The 18,004-nt window shown below is 32.6% G+C and overlaps 1 protein-coding gene and 1 long non-coding RNA gene across 6 annotated transcripts in view; one reads left to right on the top strand and one right to left on the bottom strand.

Moving 5' to 3' along the window:
- Positions 1–18,004, bottom strand: part of LOC116421844 — a 73,870-nt gene that overhangs the window by 18,907 nt on the left and 36,959 nt on the right. For 3 of the 5 annotated variants that reach the window (XR_004232402.1, XR_004232405.1, XR_004232404.1), the window contains 2 exons: positions 17,757–17,810; positions 10,924–11,052 (listed from right to left, as the gene is read on the bottom strand). This is a non-coding gene — a long non-coding RNA (uncharacterized LOC116421844). Of the gene's footprint in view, positions 1–10,456; positions 11,053–17,756; positions 17,811–18,004 lie in introns of those variants that run through there. The other 2 variants (XR_004232403.1, XR_004232406.1) reach the window with 2 other exon arrangements.
- The window catches only part of RAB8B (RAB8B, member RAS oncogene family), a 76,010-nt gene that overhangs the window by 30,366 nt on the left and 27,640 nt on the right, over positions 1–18,004 (top strand). The gene's annotated exons all lie outside the window — the stretch shown is intronic.

The raw sequence follows: 18,004 nt of genomic DNA, 5'->3' as shown, positions 1-18,004 counted from the left end.
CTTAACCATTGAGCTACATCTATTGTGATAGGAGCAATATCTCTGGTTGAAACTTCTGGTAATCGGTTCTATTACACAGCTAGAAATTGACCATGTATACCCTAAGACTGTAAATTCCCTGTCATCCAGACTAATTTCCCCTTAAAAATTAGTAAAATTCTTCTTGAGGCTTAGTTAATGTAGAGGACTAAGATTTGAACCATTCACGTATCTTCCCAATCGCCAAAGGCATAAAAAGTCCACTCCTTGCAAATTAACACAAGCCATCAAATGTGGTAGTATGAGAAGAGTTGTGCCTAATCAAACCAATGCTGTATCTTTTCTGAATATTTCCCCATACTATCATTGATTAAATTTTGTTAAAGGTTTTATGGACTTCAGTTATCTCATTACATTCTCATCCCAAGTTTAAATCTACAGACTCACCTGAGGGAGATTTGGCCAGAGTATCTTGCAACAAAGAATCGAGTAGAAAGGGGAGATGGGGTGGTTAGAGAATGAGAGGGTTAGAGAAGCAGTTTAACAAAGCCAGGCAATATTGACAAAATATGCATTGGTTCAGTCATTTCTTCACTCAATCTCAGTTATTTTAATTTCAAAATGTTTGTTTTTGTTGTTTTTCCATTTACGTTGTTTAATTATATAGATTGTTTTACTGGGTTTGATGACTTTGCTCTGCATTAGTTAATCATATTTTAAAATGTATTAACCTCTTTACCTTCATTTACCACTTAGCCATTTCACGATTTAGCCATTTCAGAGTCAATGACAATCCTCTGCATTAGTTAATCATATTTTAAAATGTATTAACCTCTTTACCTTCATTTACCACTTAGCCATTTCACTATTTAGCCATTTCAGAGTCAATGACAATCCTACTTCGTTTCCAGTTTATCACTTCAAGTACTATATTTACTAGTTCTGCTACTACAACTTCCACTTCCCCCCAAAAAAGTTGTAATTAATATTTAAATGTATAAGTGTTCTTTCTGCTTTTGCTAGCCTTCAAGTATGTACCTAATAGTGAGATATTTGCATGTAGACCTTTTAGACATTTTATTTTTTTTTAGCATACTATAATTTCAAATTTCTTTTCCAAATGGTCAGATCCATTAATAGCTCTACCAATATTTCCTTATTTTCCATGGTACACATTTCCATATGTATTTTCCACATTGACTATTCTCATTTTTATTGTCTTTGCCAATTTGCTTTGGCAATTTGCTAGATAGGGAGTGAAGGCTTCTTTAAAAAAAATATGAACCTAAAATGAACATTTTAGTATGTAAAGTTGGATAGAAAAAGAGACTTTTACATGAAATTGAATCTATAAATAGCTTGTCTTTCCATTTTTAAGAATATTATAAATTGATCATGTAACTTTCAAAGCTATCTTGCGTATCCCTGTTATTTTCTGAAGTCCTTTTATTTTAAAGAATTTAGTTTGTGTGGAATTAATTTCTTATTCCTATTAAATACTTCTCTTTAATGCTGTAGCTTTTTATGCTTTCCAATGATATGCCTCCTCTGAACTGACTTCCTTTATTTATACTTCCATTGGATTCATGGGTCAGCTGACTTCTTTTCTAAAAGTTCGTTTAGCCAGGGGCTTTATGAGCCCCTATCCAGTGTGTTCTACATTAACAATTAGTAACCTAAACTTCATTTAGTTTTTAGAAATGGATATTTCTAAGTATGTAATTAAGTATGTATAGTAAAAGCAGTCATACAAAAAACATCTTCCAGAAATCTAGGATATCCTCTCCAAATACATTCATAGTCCAAAGAAAATTAGTGTAGAGTATGGCAAAGGGGTAACTAGTAGCTCTTGTTTGGATGGATCTCCCCCCCACCCCCCACTCCCCGAAGACCTCAGAAGTTGTTTAAAGCCTTTTGTTGGATGTCCACGTTCAGGTCCATGTAGTGTTATAGTGTTCTGAAGCTGCCTTTCCTTGAGCCTAGTTTATACCTTCAATGATTCTGTGATTCAATTAAACAGGCATTCTCATTAGATAAATATCAAGGCATGCCATCTTTTTAGTTATCTTAATTGAAGTTGTGTGAAATACCCTCCTATGCTAGCTTTAAACTAAGGATCTCATGTAAGTCAGCTATGAAATTTTTCAGCGGTATAATTGATGTCATATTCCCCAAAATTGGACATGTTACTGACTTATAGTGAAAAATGTAACTATTTGTTTAAAAAATTGGTTTTGCCAATTGTATATAGAAATGATTTTTTAACATTTATTTTTTTAAAATATGAATTCTAAATCCTCTCCTTTCTTTTCTCACCTATCCTTCCGCCCCCCCCTTGAGGTGATAAACAATTTGATATAGGTTACACATGGATAATTAAGCAAAACACATTTCCATGTTAGTAATGTTGTGAAAGAAAACAGACCAAAAAATGAAAAAGAATTGAAGAAAAGTGAAAAATGCCATGTGATGATCACATAATCTTGTTGTTACTGTAAACAATGTTCTGTTGATTCTACTCACTTCATTTAGCATCAAGTTTTTCCAAGTTTTTCTGAAATCAGTCTGCTCATCATTTCTTATAAAACAATAATACTCCATTACATTCATATACAATGACTTATTCATATCCCATGTCCCGTCTGATGGACATTCACTCAATTTCCAGTTTTTGCCATTACAAAAAGGGTTGCTACAAACATTTTTGCACATGTGGATCCTTTTTCCTCTTTTATGATCTCTTTGGAATTTAGACCAGGTAGAGCTAGAAAGGGTATGCACAGTCTTATATAGGTTCATTTTTTGATCACAGTATTCAGATAGTCCAATAATTCTTAAATTGTGTTTTCTAGATCTGTTTTCTAGTTCAGTTATTTTTTCCAATATTTCATATTTTCTTCTATTTTCATTCTTTTGATTTTGTTTTATTGCCTTTTGTTGACTCAGGGTGTCATTAGCTTCCACTTGACCAATTTTAATTTTTAAGGAATTATTTTCTTCAGTGAGTTTCCACCAGGACAGCCCAAGGCAGGATATTGTGCTAGTTTGCTTGGGCTACCTACACCAGACTATGCTGAATTCTTACCTCAATGAAACAGACTTTTCCTGTTGACTTCTTAAATTGTCTTGGACTGAAAAATTGTTTCACTCCATCTTTTTGTTGGTTCTGCCATTCCAGAATATGAAGTGTTATTTTAAAGTTGTTTGGAAGGGAATTTGAAGTGCCCAGGCAAGTTGCTGCCTTACTCTTCCATATTGATTCCATCCTCCCTTAGTCATATAACTTCTCTGAAATTTATCTCTTAGAATTAACTTGTGTGGAATAAGTTTGGTTTCTTTATTTCTAATTTCCTTTAATGTCATATTTTGTTTTTGTTTTTGTTTTGTTTTCTGGTATAATACTTCTGTGCTGATTTTTTATACTTCCACTCTGTTGTACATGCTAGTTGGACTAACTACTTCATGGATCTAGAGTCAACTTGAAAAGGGTGAGGGTTTTCTTTTTTATTTCTTCCACCTTTCTAACCACCTTTCTTTCCTTCTTGCCAAAACCTCCTCAAAAAACCCAAACCCTACAAACCTATCCTAATATCTTAGTATTATACTTATTTAAATAACATGTTAGATAAGATGAAATTGCTTACTGTTCTTTTTACCCATCTCAAGAGAAACTAGAGGGTGTTATTTTTACTAGCTTTGGAATAAAAAACAAAAACAAACCTGTGACCTTTGGTTGATTTCTTGAATATACTCTGTGCAGTGGACTGCCAAATGAAGGCTGATTCTTTAATTTTTTTTGGTGGGGGGGGAAGAAGGCTTGCTCTTTACAAACTAACCACATTTGTAAGGAAAAACCTATTCTTTGCCTAAAAATGACATGACTTTTTAGTGTAACAGATTAGCCTTTAGGGACCTAAGACTTGTTTACAGGCTTAATTAACTGTTTTGATTAAGACCAAGAGAGTCATGAATCTACTAGCTGCTTTTTGATGGCCTGCTTTTAATTCCATTTTGATCCACAGAAGCTATCCAGTGGTTTCAATAATAAATGAGTTTCTATTGCACCCCTAAAAGTAACCACAAACCATGTAGTTGTTTAGATACAGAAATCAAAGTTCCCAACTTAATATCTCAATTGTTTCAAGTAGAAAAATATATTGTTTGTATCTTAGATGTCATCTCTATCCCAGTAAAAAAAATTTTTTTTCATATGAAAAAGAATCACCAAACATACAAATATTCAGCATTTTTTCATAGTTGAATGCTGAAATACAATCACCTGGCTTTAGTTTATGTTCAGAAGACTAAGTTCCATTTAACATTTGTACCTTCTGTTCAAGATTGGAAGAGACAGAGTTTTTTCCATAGGATCTTAAGCTAGGGGCCATGTACTTGTTTTTAAAAAAATGTTTTGACAATATAATTAGTTGCTTTAATAAATTTCTATGTTTTATTTTGTGCATTTGAAAAAACATTATTCTGATAAAGAAACTCAATCCAGTCCTAGAATTTATACATTGTGAGTACCCTCTACACCTTTTTTTTTTTTGTTGTCTTCGCATTAGGTAACACTTTCTAGAATCTCCATTTTAGGAGGGCACTCAGGCTAGCCATGTCTCTTTGTTCTCCAGAATGCACTCTAGACTTTTTCTGCTATATGTGGGGTTCTTTTATTCACTCCATTTTGATCTTTCTTTTATGTGTTACCTTTTTCATTAGAATGTAAAGTCCTTAAAGGTAGTGGGGGCTATTTTTCTTTCTCCTTGTATTTGTATTCCCAGTGTTTAGCACAGTGCTGAGGCACATAGTAAATGTTCACTTAATCACTATTAACTGATACTTGACTGAATCCATAGGCTTCACTTATGAAGTTTAAGTCACACACAAAAAGTTTTAAGAACTTCTGGTTTAAATAAATCAAGATTTCTGCCTTTATGAAGTTTACAAGTCTGATAGTTGCTTATTACGGATACTTTATCCTTCTGATTAAAGTAAGTTTTTATTTTTCTCAACCATATGCATTACACAAAAATGCTCTTATTTCTTGAACTAATAAACACACATGAATGTCTGAGTCTAGTTACAGTGTTTTTTTTTTTTTTTTAATGTCACTGTCATATTTAGTGTCTTCCTCCTTTTCTTATACCTTGTCCTGCTAAAATAACTCAGAAAGTGTTGAGGAACCGAGAAGAAACAATAATAGCCAAATTTTAAATTTAATTTCATTTCCCTAAGAAATCAGTTTCCATTTCTGTATCACAATAAGCACTTTCTCAACAAAAATACCATGTAAGTGGTGGAAAGCGTTATTATTCCCATTTTTCAGATGAGAAAACATCAAAAAAGATGAAATGATTTGCTTATGAGTAATCAGCTAAATTGAATCAAGGTCTTCTGACCATTTGCAGTACCCATTTTGGATGATCAAAACAATTTCTGTGCTTTGGGCTTTTTTATATTTTTGTAACTTTGATTTGTCCTAAAAATTTTATTTTTGTAGTATTTAATTTTTAAATATAATCTTTAACTTCGAGTTTGAAATCATAGACTCACATGTTTGATTTTATCAGTCACTAAAATACAATTTAATAATGTTGTTTTGATGTAAATTACCTGTTAGAAAATGAATTATTGATTAAATGAATAAGTACTTATTGGTAGATACCTTCAAGGAACTTAATAGTTGATTGACCTGTTCTTTCCTCATAATTACTCTTACTGAGCATCTTTTCTTTTAGATAATGCATTATGCTATAATTTAATTAGAAAGAGAAAAAAATAAATATTAACAATTGAAGCAGTAGCAGAACCAATTATGTGATTCTTTAAGTGATCTGGAGTTCAAAAAATTGAGCGATCAATATAAGCTAGGAGGAATGGTTCTTAGGCTATGAAGAATAGATTGAATTTGCAGGGAGGTGGGGAAGGAGAGAGAGAGCAGCGGAGTTAAGGGATTTGCCCAGGTTTGCACTGCTAATAAGTGTCCAAGCCAGATTTGAATTTAGATTGAATTCCAGGGCCAGTATTATATCCATTGTTACCTAGTCTTAATCACTAAATGGGTGCAGCCTCAATCAAACTGAAACCTGTTGAAAACAGCCCCTTTGCATCCAAGATCTTCTGTCATTTTGATCTATATCTGATTACTGGATCCAGATGGCTCTAGAGGGGAAAATGAGGCAGGTGAACTTGCCCAGTTCTCCCTCACTTCAATCCAATTCACTTTTTCATGTCAGAGGGAAGGACAAACAACAATCCATTGTGCCATCTAACTGCCCCTAAATAGAATTTTAATAGTCAGACAGAGTATTATCCTCATAGAGAGAACTATGTAAATAAAGCACTGAGATGGAAACAAGTATGATAGGTGTATATTGGGGGAGGGATATGTGAAGAAATAGATATTGAAGCAAACCTGCCTGATTAGAACTGAGAATTTGCAACTGTTGAAGAGGTGGCCCTTCTTGCCAAGCTCAGTGCCCCTATTCTGTGAGATCCTGTTCTGCCTTTTCCCATAGATTTTGCTCAATCTTCCCCTTCTGTCTATAATCTTCAGCCTTTTCCTCTCTATTGATTCTTCTTGCCTGCCTAGAAATATATCTAATCCTATCATCCTGGCTAGTTGTCATCCTGTATTTGCTTCCTTTCTCAGCGAAACTCCTTGAAGTAGCCATGTATACTTAGTTCCTTTTCTTCCTTTCCTTAAACCCTCTGTAACATAGAAGCATTCAACTAAAACTGCTCTATCCAAAGTTACAATTGGTCTCTTTAATTGACAAATCTAATGTCCTTTTTTTGTCCTCATCTTTCTTGAGCTTTCTGCAACATTTGAGAATTGATCGGCCTCTCCTCTTGATCACTGCTTTCTCTTAATTCTCTTCCAATTATCTGCTTTTTCTCATTTTAGATGAAAAGATCTTTTCACAAATCTTTATCCATGGCACTCACACTAACTTTGGGTATCCTTTAAGGCTCTTCTTTGGATCCTCTTCTCTTTTCTTTCTTTGCTGTCTCCTTTATGTTCCCATCAGCTTCCATAGGTATTTCTGTACAGGTGATTTTCATGTCTGTATATCCAGTCCTAATCTCTCACCTTAGCTCCAGTCCTGCATCATAAAGCTCCTATTAAATATATTGAATTTGGGTTTCTGGAAGTATCTCAAACTCAGAAGACCCAAAAGAGAATTCATCTTTCCCCTAAAAGTCCCCTTTCATAAACTATGAACTATGACTGTCAAGGGTACCACCATCCTTCCAGTCACCCAGTTTTCAAACCTAGATTCTACTCTATTGCTAATTCACACTCAGGACACTTAATCATTTGCCAAATTTTGGCATTTTTTAATTTTTACACTATTTCTTCTACTTTTCCTCTCTTCATTTACACAGCAACTGCCCTAGTTCAAATCCTTATTGCCTCCTGCTTAGATTCCTATTGTAGCTTTCTAAATGACTTCCTATTCATTCTGCATACAACTGCCAATAGGAATTTCCCAAAGCCTAAGACCTCTGGGCTCAAAGGTTTGTTTAGCATTTAAAATGGAGGGAGTATCCTCCTAGATTGTGAACTCCTCCAAGGCAGTGATTTAGCTTCCTTTGGATCCCTAATGTATAGCACTTAATATATTTTTACTGATTTACTGACATTTAAAGCTCTGCACGAACTAGCCCCTTCCTCCCTTTCCAGTTTTGTACTTTACTCAGCTTCCTGCACTCTATAATACAGTCATACTTCTTTACTTGCTTTTCCTCACATTCTACATTCTAGATCTCCTTCGCAGACCTAGAATGGTTTCCCTCCTCCCTGCTGTCTCTTAGAATCTTTCAGAATTCTGCTTAGAGGCTACTCTCTGCAGGAGCTTTTCCCCAATACCATCAAAAACTAGTTTTTAAATGTACTTGTTACTTAACATGTGGCATCCTTCATTAGTATGGGTTCTCAAGAACAGGAAGTGTTTGTGCCTTTGTATCCTTGTGCTTAATACAGAACATAAAACATAGAAAGAGCTTAATAAGTAGATATTCCTTGATTATGTTAGGGATTAAGAGGTAGAGTGGGACCTTGGTGTTTAAAATAGGTAATTATGACAGGACATAAATTCAGATCACTATGACACTATTTACTATAGAGTTGGCAATCTGTGGATTAGGGAGGAGTGCCAATAGGCTCAGATTCAGTTCATGGGCTATAATGGTAGTGGCTCTGTTCTGGCTCAGAGTTTAAAAATGTTGCTGGCGCAGGGCCCAACTTCTGATTTGGAAGGTCTGGCTAATTAGTGTGCTGGCATAGACCAGTTACAGTTCATTAGGTCATACTGCCCTGAAATTTACAGTTGATCAAAAAGTTACAAGTTGGTAGTGAAAGGGTCTGTGATTCAGCCCCCAATGGCAGGCACACATATATGTATGTACTAGACTATACTGTGACAGACTTGCAAATTAAATAAAGAGAAAATATATTTAACATAAGAAACAATTACAAACAGTAAATACCATTTTTCTATTTATTTCACAATTCTGTTATCTATTTTACAACAGAGTATTGGAATTTGTAGCAGAATTTCATTCTGTAGTCTTACAAAATCTCAACTATCTCTTCTATGTTTACCAAGATCTAAAAATAATACATTTGATATCATGGAATATCAAGTCTTAAGAAGGACAAATGACTTTGAGAACAGCCCCAGTGTTTTAAAGTCATTTCTGCTCCACAGTACCCTCCAGGGAAACCAGATCAACTCTAGAGCTAATTTAGAGATTTAAATTTACTTTTTGTTGGACCTAGGGAAACCTCATGGATTAAGAATCAAACTACATCTCTAGGTATAACTTAGAGAAGACTCTAATATCTGGTTGATTGAGCCTTTAAACAATCTAATCATAAATCACCTGGAGCTAGACATGTTATTCTGAAAAATCTTCATGAGGAAACAGACCTTTTCCATTTTTCAGCAAGGTCTTTGTAATCTGCATTCCTAGTTCTAGTTTTGTTTTGGAAACTAAAATAGCTTTTGAGAAATTTACCAATGACTGCCAATTTAGTTCTTTCAGGTCTCTTTCATGATATTTCATTCACATTATCCAAAAGGTCAAAGAATATGGATAACTATACTAGACATCTTAAATTATAATGTGCTTCTTATCTAGCCATAGCTTCTTTTCTTGAACAAAAAAGAAAGTATATTACATATATGTAATATATATAACATAATTGTATATGTATATATAACAGATTGTATGTTACACATATATATGTATGTATAACAGAATTTTAGACTTGTAAGGAATATAGTAGCAACCATCTAGATCAACTAGTACTTTAAAAGATTCCTATTATAACATTTCCAATAAGTACTTATCCAGTCCCTCCTTGAAGATCTACCATAAGAGGAGATACACTATGTCATGAACCAGCCTATTCAGTTTTTGGATATCTTTAATTGTTAGGAAGCTCTTGACATTAAGCCTAACTTTGCTGCTTTCCAAGTTCTACCCAGGTCCTGGTTCTGCCACTAGAGCCAAATGGAACACATGTAATCCATTAAGAGGGATGCTACTAAAATAGGATCAAAATTGGAGGGAATCCCAGAGGCCATTGATTCTACCTCCCTCATTCTACAGTTGAGCAAAGTGCAAGCACAAAAAGGATAAGTGATTTGCTCAAGAATCCACAACTCCTAAGTGTAGTTTTGTCTGAGCCCACATCATTCATATTCTTAAGTCTGGTATTCTGTTCACTACTCCATGCTGCCTCCATGACATTTTTCACATGACAATTGTCTTGCTTTCCCTAGGTTAAACATACCTGTTCTTTTCTCATATCCTCATAACATATGGTCTCAAGACCTTTATCTTTGAATTGCTCTTCTGAATGCCCTTTAATTTATATCCTTTTTAAACTAATGGAGTCCAAACCTAAACACAGAATTCCCAATGTGGTCTGAACTCTGAGAGGAAGGGGTAACTCTCAACTTATGATTCCTATGAATTAATGCCTCTCCTTAATGCAGACCAAAATCATAATAGGTCTTTTGGGCTGCCACAACACATTGTTGATTTATGTTGAGCTTTAGTCCACTAAAACTCCCCTTCCTTTTTTCAGACATTACTTCTTCCTAACAATGCCTTCTCTGTGCCTTCCCCTTTGTGAAGTTGATTTCACTAAATGTGAGATTTTTCATTTATCTCTAGTGGATTTCATAACTTTAGATTCACTAGCTCAATTTTTGAAAATTAATTTTATCTACCTTATAATGTAATATTCTAATTACATGGGATTCAGAAGTAATTTCAAATTTGCCAAGAATGTAATTTATTTATTGAGAGCTTAGAAAGGCATATATGGCAGGAGTGGAGGAGGATGTTTTGTTATTTGTTCCTGTGCATGGTTTTTAATATGGAATTTCAATTTCAAAGTGCTAAATCAGGCTTTCTAAAAAGTGAAAAAAATCACAGCCACCATTTTTGTTTGTGACAGACAAAAGCTACTTGTTTAATGTTGGGAGAAGTAATTATATGCTTACTTGTTGATATGGCAAAATTACTTCAAGGAGTTTTGTATCATAGAAAATCATTTAGAAATGATTCCCCAGTATGTCATTCATTATTAAGAGCTACTTAAAACAGTGAAACATAATATGTCATTTAAAAATTTTTTCATTAGTCAACTTGATTTTCTTCAAGCATCCCCTTTGGACTGTTAACTAAGATATAATAACTTTCATTTAGTTTATCCTCTTTGAACAACTTGTATCAATTTTTACTGTCTCTAAAAAACAAACAAAAACAATTCTATTATGCAACTAAAATGAAAAGTTTTTCTGTTGTATAATCTATGTGGGAAACATTCTGCATTTTAAAGACTAACATAGATTTCTATCCTGTGTATTGCAAAAGCTTTTTTACTTATCAAAATTTGGGCTACTTCAGATAGTTTTCTGATACCTTGAACTTATATTGCTTTCCTCTCATCAGCATAGAACTGTTCTAAAGAAGTAAAACTCAATGGTTGTGGGTTGTTTTTTTCCAGTTCCTGATGCTCATTATGATGTTTCCTTCTGTAAATTCCATTTCCTTGAACAAAAAAGAAAGTATATTACTTATATGTAATATATGTAACATATTTGTTATACATATATATCTTGTATGTATATATACATATATGTAACAGAATATATGTGTATATATAACAGAATGTATATTACATACACATATACATATATATATATATATATATGTATAACAGAATTTTAGACTTGTAAGGAATATAGTAGCAACCATCTAGATCAACTAGTACTTTAAAAGATTCCTATTTTTATATGCCTAGGTACTATCCAGGGTGAAAAATACATAGTCATTGTCATATTTCTTAACTACTTTGCATCACTGATAGATATGTTTCCTGATAGAATGACTATCTTCTGCCCAATCTCAGGACTCCAGAATTGTAACTATTCGTTGTGAAAATCTTACCCCAGGCTTGATTCTCACTACATTGTTAAAATTACTTGTTTTCTAATATAGTAATCATGTGAATGCGTGGTTTATTGTTTTTCTTCATGTTTTTATCCTGCAGTTTATCTTAGCAATTAGAGTATTGCTAAGTTAGTTCAGGGAAATTCTTATTAAGTAAAGATCTGTGTAAATAAGTATATTTACGTATACGATGTTATAACATGACAGATTTTTTTCATTTATGTGTGCTTGCTTGTGTGTGTGTGTGTATGTGTTTTTAGGTAAATATTGCCCTTTGAATGAGCTGAGACAACTCCCTCTCACCTCTATGCAAGAAATTAGATTTTTAAAAAATTTAATAGCCTTTTATTTACAGGTTATATGCATGGTAACTTTACAGCATTAACAATTGCCAAACCTCTTATTCCAATTTTTCACCTGTTACCCCCCATCCCCTTCCCTAGATGGCAGGATGACCAGTAGATGTTAAATACATTAAAATATAAATTAGATACACAATAAGTATACATGACCAAAACGTTATTTTGCTGTACAAAAAGAATCAGACTCTGAAATATTGTACAATTAGCTTGTGAAGGAAATCAAAAATGCAGGTGGGCATAAATATAGGGATTGGGAATTCAATGTAATGGTTTTTAGTCATCTCCCAAAGTTCAAGAAATTAGATTTATTTTTTCCCCATTGCATTCAAATTTTTAAAATAACAACAATAACAAAAACTCCATGAGTCCTAAGAATAGGGTCTTTTCTTACAGAATGAAGAGGAAATGGAAAATCTGCAAAGCAACATCTTTCAGGACCTTTCTGGGTGTGATAGGAAATCCAACATAGTATTGAGTTGTTTAAATTCTAGATTCAGTTCAGTAAGGAGGACTCAAGTTACCCTTTTCCTTCTTATAATAATAGTATTAGTTGCAGATGATTATAATACATTAATTACAGAAATCTTTATTTTCAATCCTCTTCCTTCCACATTTTTAACTGAAATTGTACTTCTCTCTCTCTTGTCATTAGTGTGGCTTCCTTAAAGTCTCTTCTAAACTTTCCCTTTTTTCGAAAAGAATTTCCCAGTCTTTCTTAATACTAAAGTCTTTTCCCTAAGGTTATATCCAATTTGTTCTGTATATAATTTGTATATATTTGCTTGTACATTGTCTCCATGTTAGTTCCTTGAGGATAGGGCTTATGTTTTTTGCCTTTCTTTGTATCACTGATGCTTTAACCAGTGCTGTGTGTATGTGTATGTTTTCAATTGTTTCTGACTCTGTTGATCCTCTTTGGGAGTTTTCTTGTAAAAAGATACTGTACTGGTTTGCCATTTCTTTCTCTAGCTCATTTTACAGATCCAAGGAACTGAGGCAAACAGAATTGAATGACTTGCTCAGCTCACACAGCTAGGAAGTATCTGAGGCCACATTTGAATTTATAAGATGAATCTTCCTCTATTACTGCCTGGCACATATTAAGGGCTTAATAAATCCTTCCCAGCTTTAGTTGAGCTATGAATAAATAGTATCTTATTAACTGAATTTTAATTACCTTTATAAATTCAGAGGGTCTTTGACTAGTACTAACATAAATTGAAACAGTGAAGTACGACAAATGGACTCAGAAGAAATTATCAGGTTAGTGGATAATCAGCTCTCCAGCTGAGGTTATGTTCTTCTTCAAGTTCTGTTGTAAGTTAGTGGTTTTGGCACTCAAAACACATTTTCTAATAGGTATAGTATGTTACACAATAGGGTATTAGGCCAGTCTTCAAAAGCCTATTTAATAATATGCAGGAAATATAATAATAATAGTAACAATAATACTATACTAATTCTATACTTAATCACTGTATATGACTTCATTTCTTTCTTTTTTTTTTTTAATAGCCTTTTATTTACAGGTTATATGTATGGGTAACTTTACAGCATTGACAATTGCCAAACCTCTTGTTCCAATTTTTCCCCTCTTACCCCCCACCCCCTCCCCAAGATGGCAGGATGACCAGTAGATTATAAATTCATTTCTAGAAAAAACAAAACAAAACATGTATTCCGAGTTCCACTTCTAGGTATCTAGGTACATTGGCTCTGTTGGACAGAGGTTAGAGATAGCCCTGGGCACCATTAACAATTTTCTGGCCTGTATTTGCATGAGAGAAAATCAACTTTCTGGTTTTGGATGAGGGATGGCATCTCTATAGTTCAGTTTTACTCAGATATTCTGAATTAGGAAATATAAAGCATACCCAGAGGATATGGAAAAACTTGTTCATATATAGGTATGATTCATAAATATTTTTAAGTTGGGGACTCCTTTGAGGTTTTTTTTTAAGTCACATACTATACATCTTTAAAAATTGTTTCTTTTTGCCCAAGAGGCTCAAAGTGTTTAAAACATAATCAGTGATCCTAGTACTGCTTTCTAATTATTTGGAAATAGCACATTTTGAAATATATGGTAAAAGGAAATAAGTGTGAGGATTTTCTTAACTGAAACTTTAGGGATAGTTGGAAGAAACAGGAAACATAACTTCTCTTATAAATGCTGACAGTACCTCAATATTTTAAGCAAAGAAAAACTCAAAAGGAACTGCTTTGTTGACATTTGGTTTTTTACAAAAGCAGACTTTCTTTTCTCACCTCTATAGAAATAATTGACTTCTATATATAGTGCTCTCAATTGGATGAAAAGTGTTTGTCAGTGCCATATTGGATGATTCTATGGGATATTTTTTATTAAAATAGGCTCCTGAGAATGTAGTTTGGTTTGGTATTGTATGGATGTCAGTAAGGAATATAAAAGCCCTTTAAAATATTTTGGCACTGCATTTATTTTTATATTTCATATAGTTATCACTTGTGTTCATGGGAATACATAGTTTTAAATTGGCTATGGGATATGGAAGAAAATGGCTGATGAAGCTTTTTACTATTTGCTCCAGATTTCAGTGGTATAATCAGTGATAGCTAATAATAATGTTTCAGTTTGAAGTAAAAGATTTTTCCTTTGCATATGTCCAGTCACATAATCTTGTTTGTTTCACAGAGCCAAATAGGCTTGTATAGTTCCTATGATCCTATTGTGCTGAATAATTCTTTATCACTCCGAGAATCAGAAAACAATGTTTTTCAGATTATTTTGGGACATAATTCTCTTTGTTTATTTCTGATTAGTTTTTATAAGTTTATTAAACTATGCATATATTTTAGGTTATATATTATACATTTTGAAATTCTATTTTATGAGGTATTTTATTTATATCAGAATAATTAGGGGTTTTATAGTAGTAGAAATTTGAATTTTAAAATGAGCTAATATATGCAAAGTGTTTTACCACTATTAAATTAGTGCTATGCAAATATTAATATTAGGAAAGCAGAAAGGAAGGAGGAAGTAAAGAAAAGACAGAAAGGGGAGTTGTTTTTATTGCTTAATTGGAAAATATCTTTCTTTTATGCCACTTATGTTGATTTTTCTCTTATCTTTTTACTTGCCTATATTCCATCTGTTTATTTTAACCTTGTTAGTCAGCAATACATTGTTAAAATTACCCATCTGTTGTACTAGATATGGTAGATTGTAAGTGCTGCTTAATTCTGCAGCAGTTTACTGACAGTAATACTCTGGTTTGTTTCAAGAGGCTTACAGGATCCTTAGTATTGTAAGTTGCACATCTGGCACTGCTTTCTTTTTGGATTGGATGGTAGAATGACTTCATTTTTTTCCCCCCACTCCAGACATTAGTTTATGCATTCTTAAAAGAATGTTCCTTTTCTCAATAGCTGAATCATACTGACTAGGCAAAGCAAATTATTTGATTTTATAGCTTTTGGAAAGGTATAAAAATAATACTTATAGGGATAAGATGAGGAACTCTTTTTGGAAAACAGTGAAACAAGTAATAATTATTTTCCTTTTTGGTAAAATCTAAATCAATAGTTCTGTTTAGCTTTGTTATTCTTTATGTGGAATATTTTTTCAACTTAAATTTTTTTTTTACTTGTTTCAGAATTAATGGAAAATGTGAAACATATTCAATGCTTGGATCCAAAGAATCAGTTTCAGTATATTTTGGAGAAAATGTCATTGATGTGTTATTTTTTCCAATGATAATTTCTGTGACTTAACTAGTTGGATTTTCTCACAGCAATGGATCATAAAGACAGATTTTACTTCATTTATTAGTTCTGAAGATTCTCAGCTTAGATGAAAGTCGTATCTGGTCCTTATGCAGAAAGTATAAACAAATAAATCCCCTGTTTAGAAGATTAATAGGCTCAAGTAGTTTTCTAGTTTTTAAGGTAAATTTTATAATAAACATTTATGAATTTAAAAAATAGCTGAATTTCAGTAGTCTTGTTTTGGGGTTTCTTTCGTTACAGGTTGTCATGAATCTATGGTAGGGAAAGAAATAGAAGTCTTAGGAATATTTAAAGCCTTTTTTCTATAAAAAAAGTTTTAAATCAGAATCTGATCATATGACAAAATTAAGGTACTTTTCCAGAATTTTAGGTAAAATTAAAGGTAAAATAAATGTTTAATGATCAACTCTAAAGCTAGTTTTGACGGGGCATGCACACATATTACCACTTCACCTAATTTTGAATGTATGAAATTTGTGAGAGACTTGTCGTGCATCAATTTTGTCATTCTCAAATGATAATAGGAATGCCAACTACATTTTATTGACCAGATGTACAAGTTTAAAAAAAAAATCAACTTTTTCTAGATTTTTCAACATTCTCATCAGAATTTTTCACAATATGATTGCATTTTATTTTCTAGTCACATTTTAACCTTTGATATTGATACTTTTAGTATTTTAAAAGATCCTTTATCTACAACTGAGTATATGTTTATGCTTTTATTTTTAGTTGTCATGTAATATATCTCCTAATAGAAAATTTGAGAGTTAAGTGGATAATTTACCTTTTAATGTGTAAGATACCTTGAGTTGCCTAGCTATATTACTAACTTCAATGTTTTAGCCTTTGGCTTTTATATTGTTATTGTTCAAAACAAAAAATAAGAAAACCTTTCATATTTATAATTCATATATTAATTTTTGCCTCTTGCTTTGAATTTGCTGTTGTAGCTGGTCCATCCTCAGTGTTTAGTATCACATTTAATTTTGTATTAAATAGAAAGCCACTATTAAAATGAATGGATATATATTACATATCTTAAATTTTCTATTTCATTTTATTTTATTTAGTTTTCTGATTATGTGGTTGGTATTCAGTATTTTTTTTAAGTTCAAAATGTTTGCTAGATAGTTGTTAGTTTATTTATAAAAAATCTTTATTGTGGTCAGGTTAGACTCAGTTGGAAATGATTGTTCATTCATGTTTATTCCAAGTTAATACTAAAATATATTCTAAAAATTAGGCTGATTTTATTTTGGAGAGAGTTCTAATAGAAACCTGGGAATCCCAAGTGATTTCCCTCAGAAAAATATTGAGTGAATTAAAAAACAGGACAAATAGGTACATTGTGAAAATAGATTGTTGTGAATTAAGACTATATTTTTTACAAAGAAAGGTTGCATTAATAATTAAGTAGAAATAAAATTTTGAAATCTTACTTTTTCTATGCAAAAGATTAAAATACTTTTTCTTGAGACAAATTAAAATTTCAGTCTGTAACTCATTTCATACATTTCACTTTACATTTGCTTCAAATAAAAAATTGAGATATTTAAAATATTTTAAAATTCCTTTATAAGTATAAAATAAAATAAATTGACAAAATTATTAAAATTTGAGATCTATAAGCTAAAGATTTAACTGCTGTGAAATTTCACCGACTTTAATAAAAATCTTTAGTAAGGAAATGTAACATTTTAGCCCTTCAAAGTATATGCTGAATGGTGTAAATTGTTTTTGTTTTTGTTTTGGGGGGACGCTTGTTGGAGATGCATGCTGGACCCCCTTCCTTAAATTAATTAATCATTAGAGACATTTTCAGTTACAAAGAGAAAGCATTTATTTAGTCCCTGCAGGGGAGAGGCCTAAGCACATGCTGGAAGGCATCTCAGTTTCCAACATGTGCCGCACCTGACAAGTTGGAAACAGTAAAGCTGGTTAAACAGCAAAAGACCCAGGTTTTTTCATTGGATAGACTAAAAGGAAGTAACCATTATTGACCAATGATCACCAATGTCATCACTTCCTGTAGCTGACAGAGTCTGACTTTTAGAGACCTCTAGGCCTTAAAAATCATGTGACTTCCTGTAAATTGGGTCTGATCTTCCAGCTCCACAGACTTCTGGGAATAGGGATCATATAACTTAGGCCTAAGGTTCGACCTACTTTATCTCATAGACTTCTTGAGAAAACTTCACTTGGTCTCGCTCACTCTGAAATCTAAACAGACAAAATTATATTTACTTACATTTTCATGGCGCATTACCCTAAAACCAGTAGTTTTTGATTTATAAAAAATATTTAATGCCTTCACTCATAAACTTAGAACTTGAAAGGACCTCAGAGATAATCTAGTCCAGTGGTGAAGCAGATCAAAAAACTGTGTGGCCAGTATCAAATTAAAATGTAATTGG

The sequence above is a fragment of the Sarcophilus harrisii genome, chromosome 2 (assembly GCF_902635505.1).
Source record: "Sarcophilus harrisii chromosome 2, mSarHar1.11, whole genome shotgun sequence".
Lineage (NCBI taxonomy): Eukaryota > Metazoa > Chordata > Mammalia > Dasyuromorphia > Dasyuridae > Sarcophilus > Sarcophilus harrisii.
The sequence above is the reverse complement of the archived record's forward strand: the minus strand, read 5'-3'. Positions and strand labels throughout refer to the sequence as shown.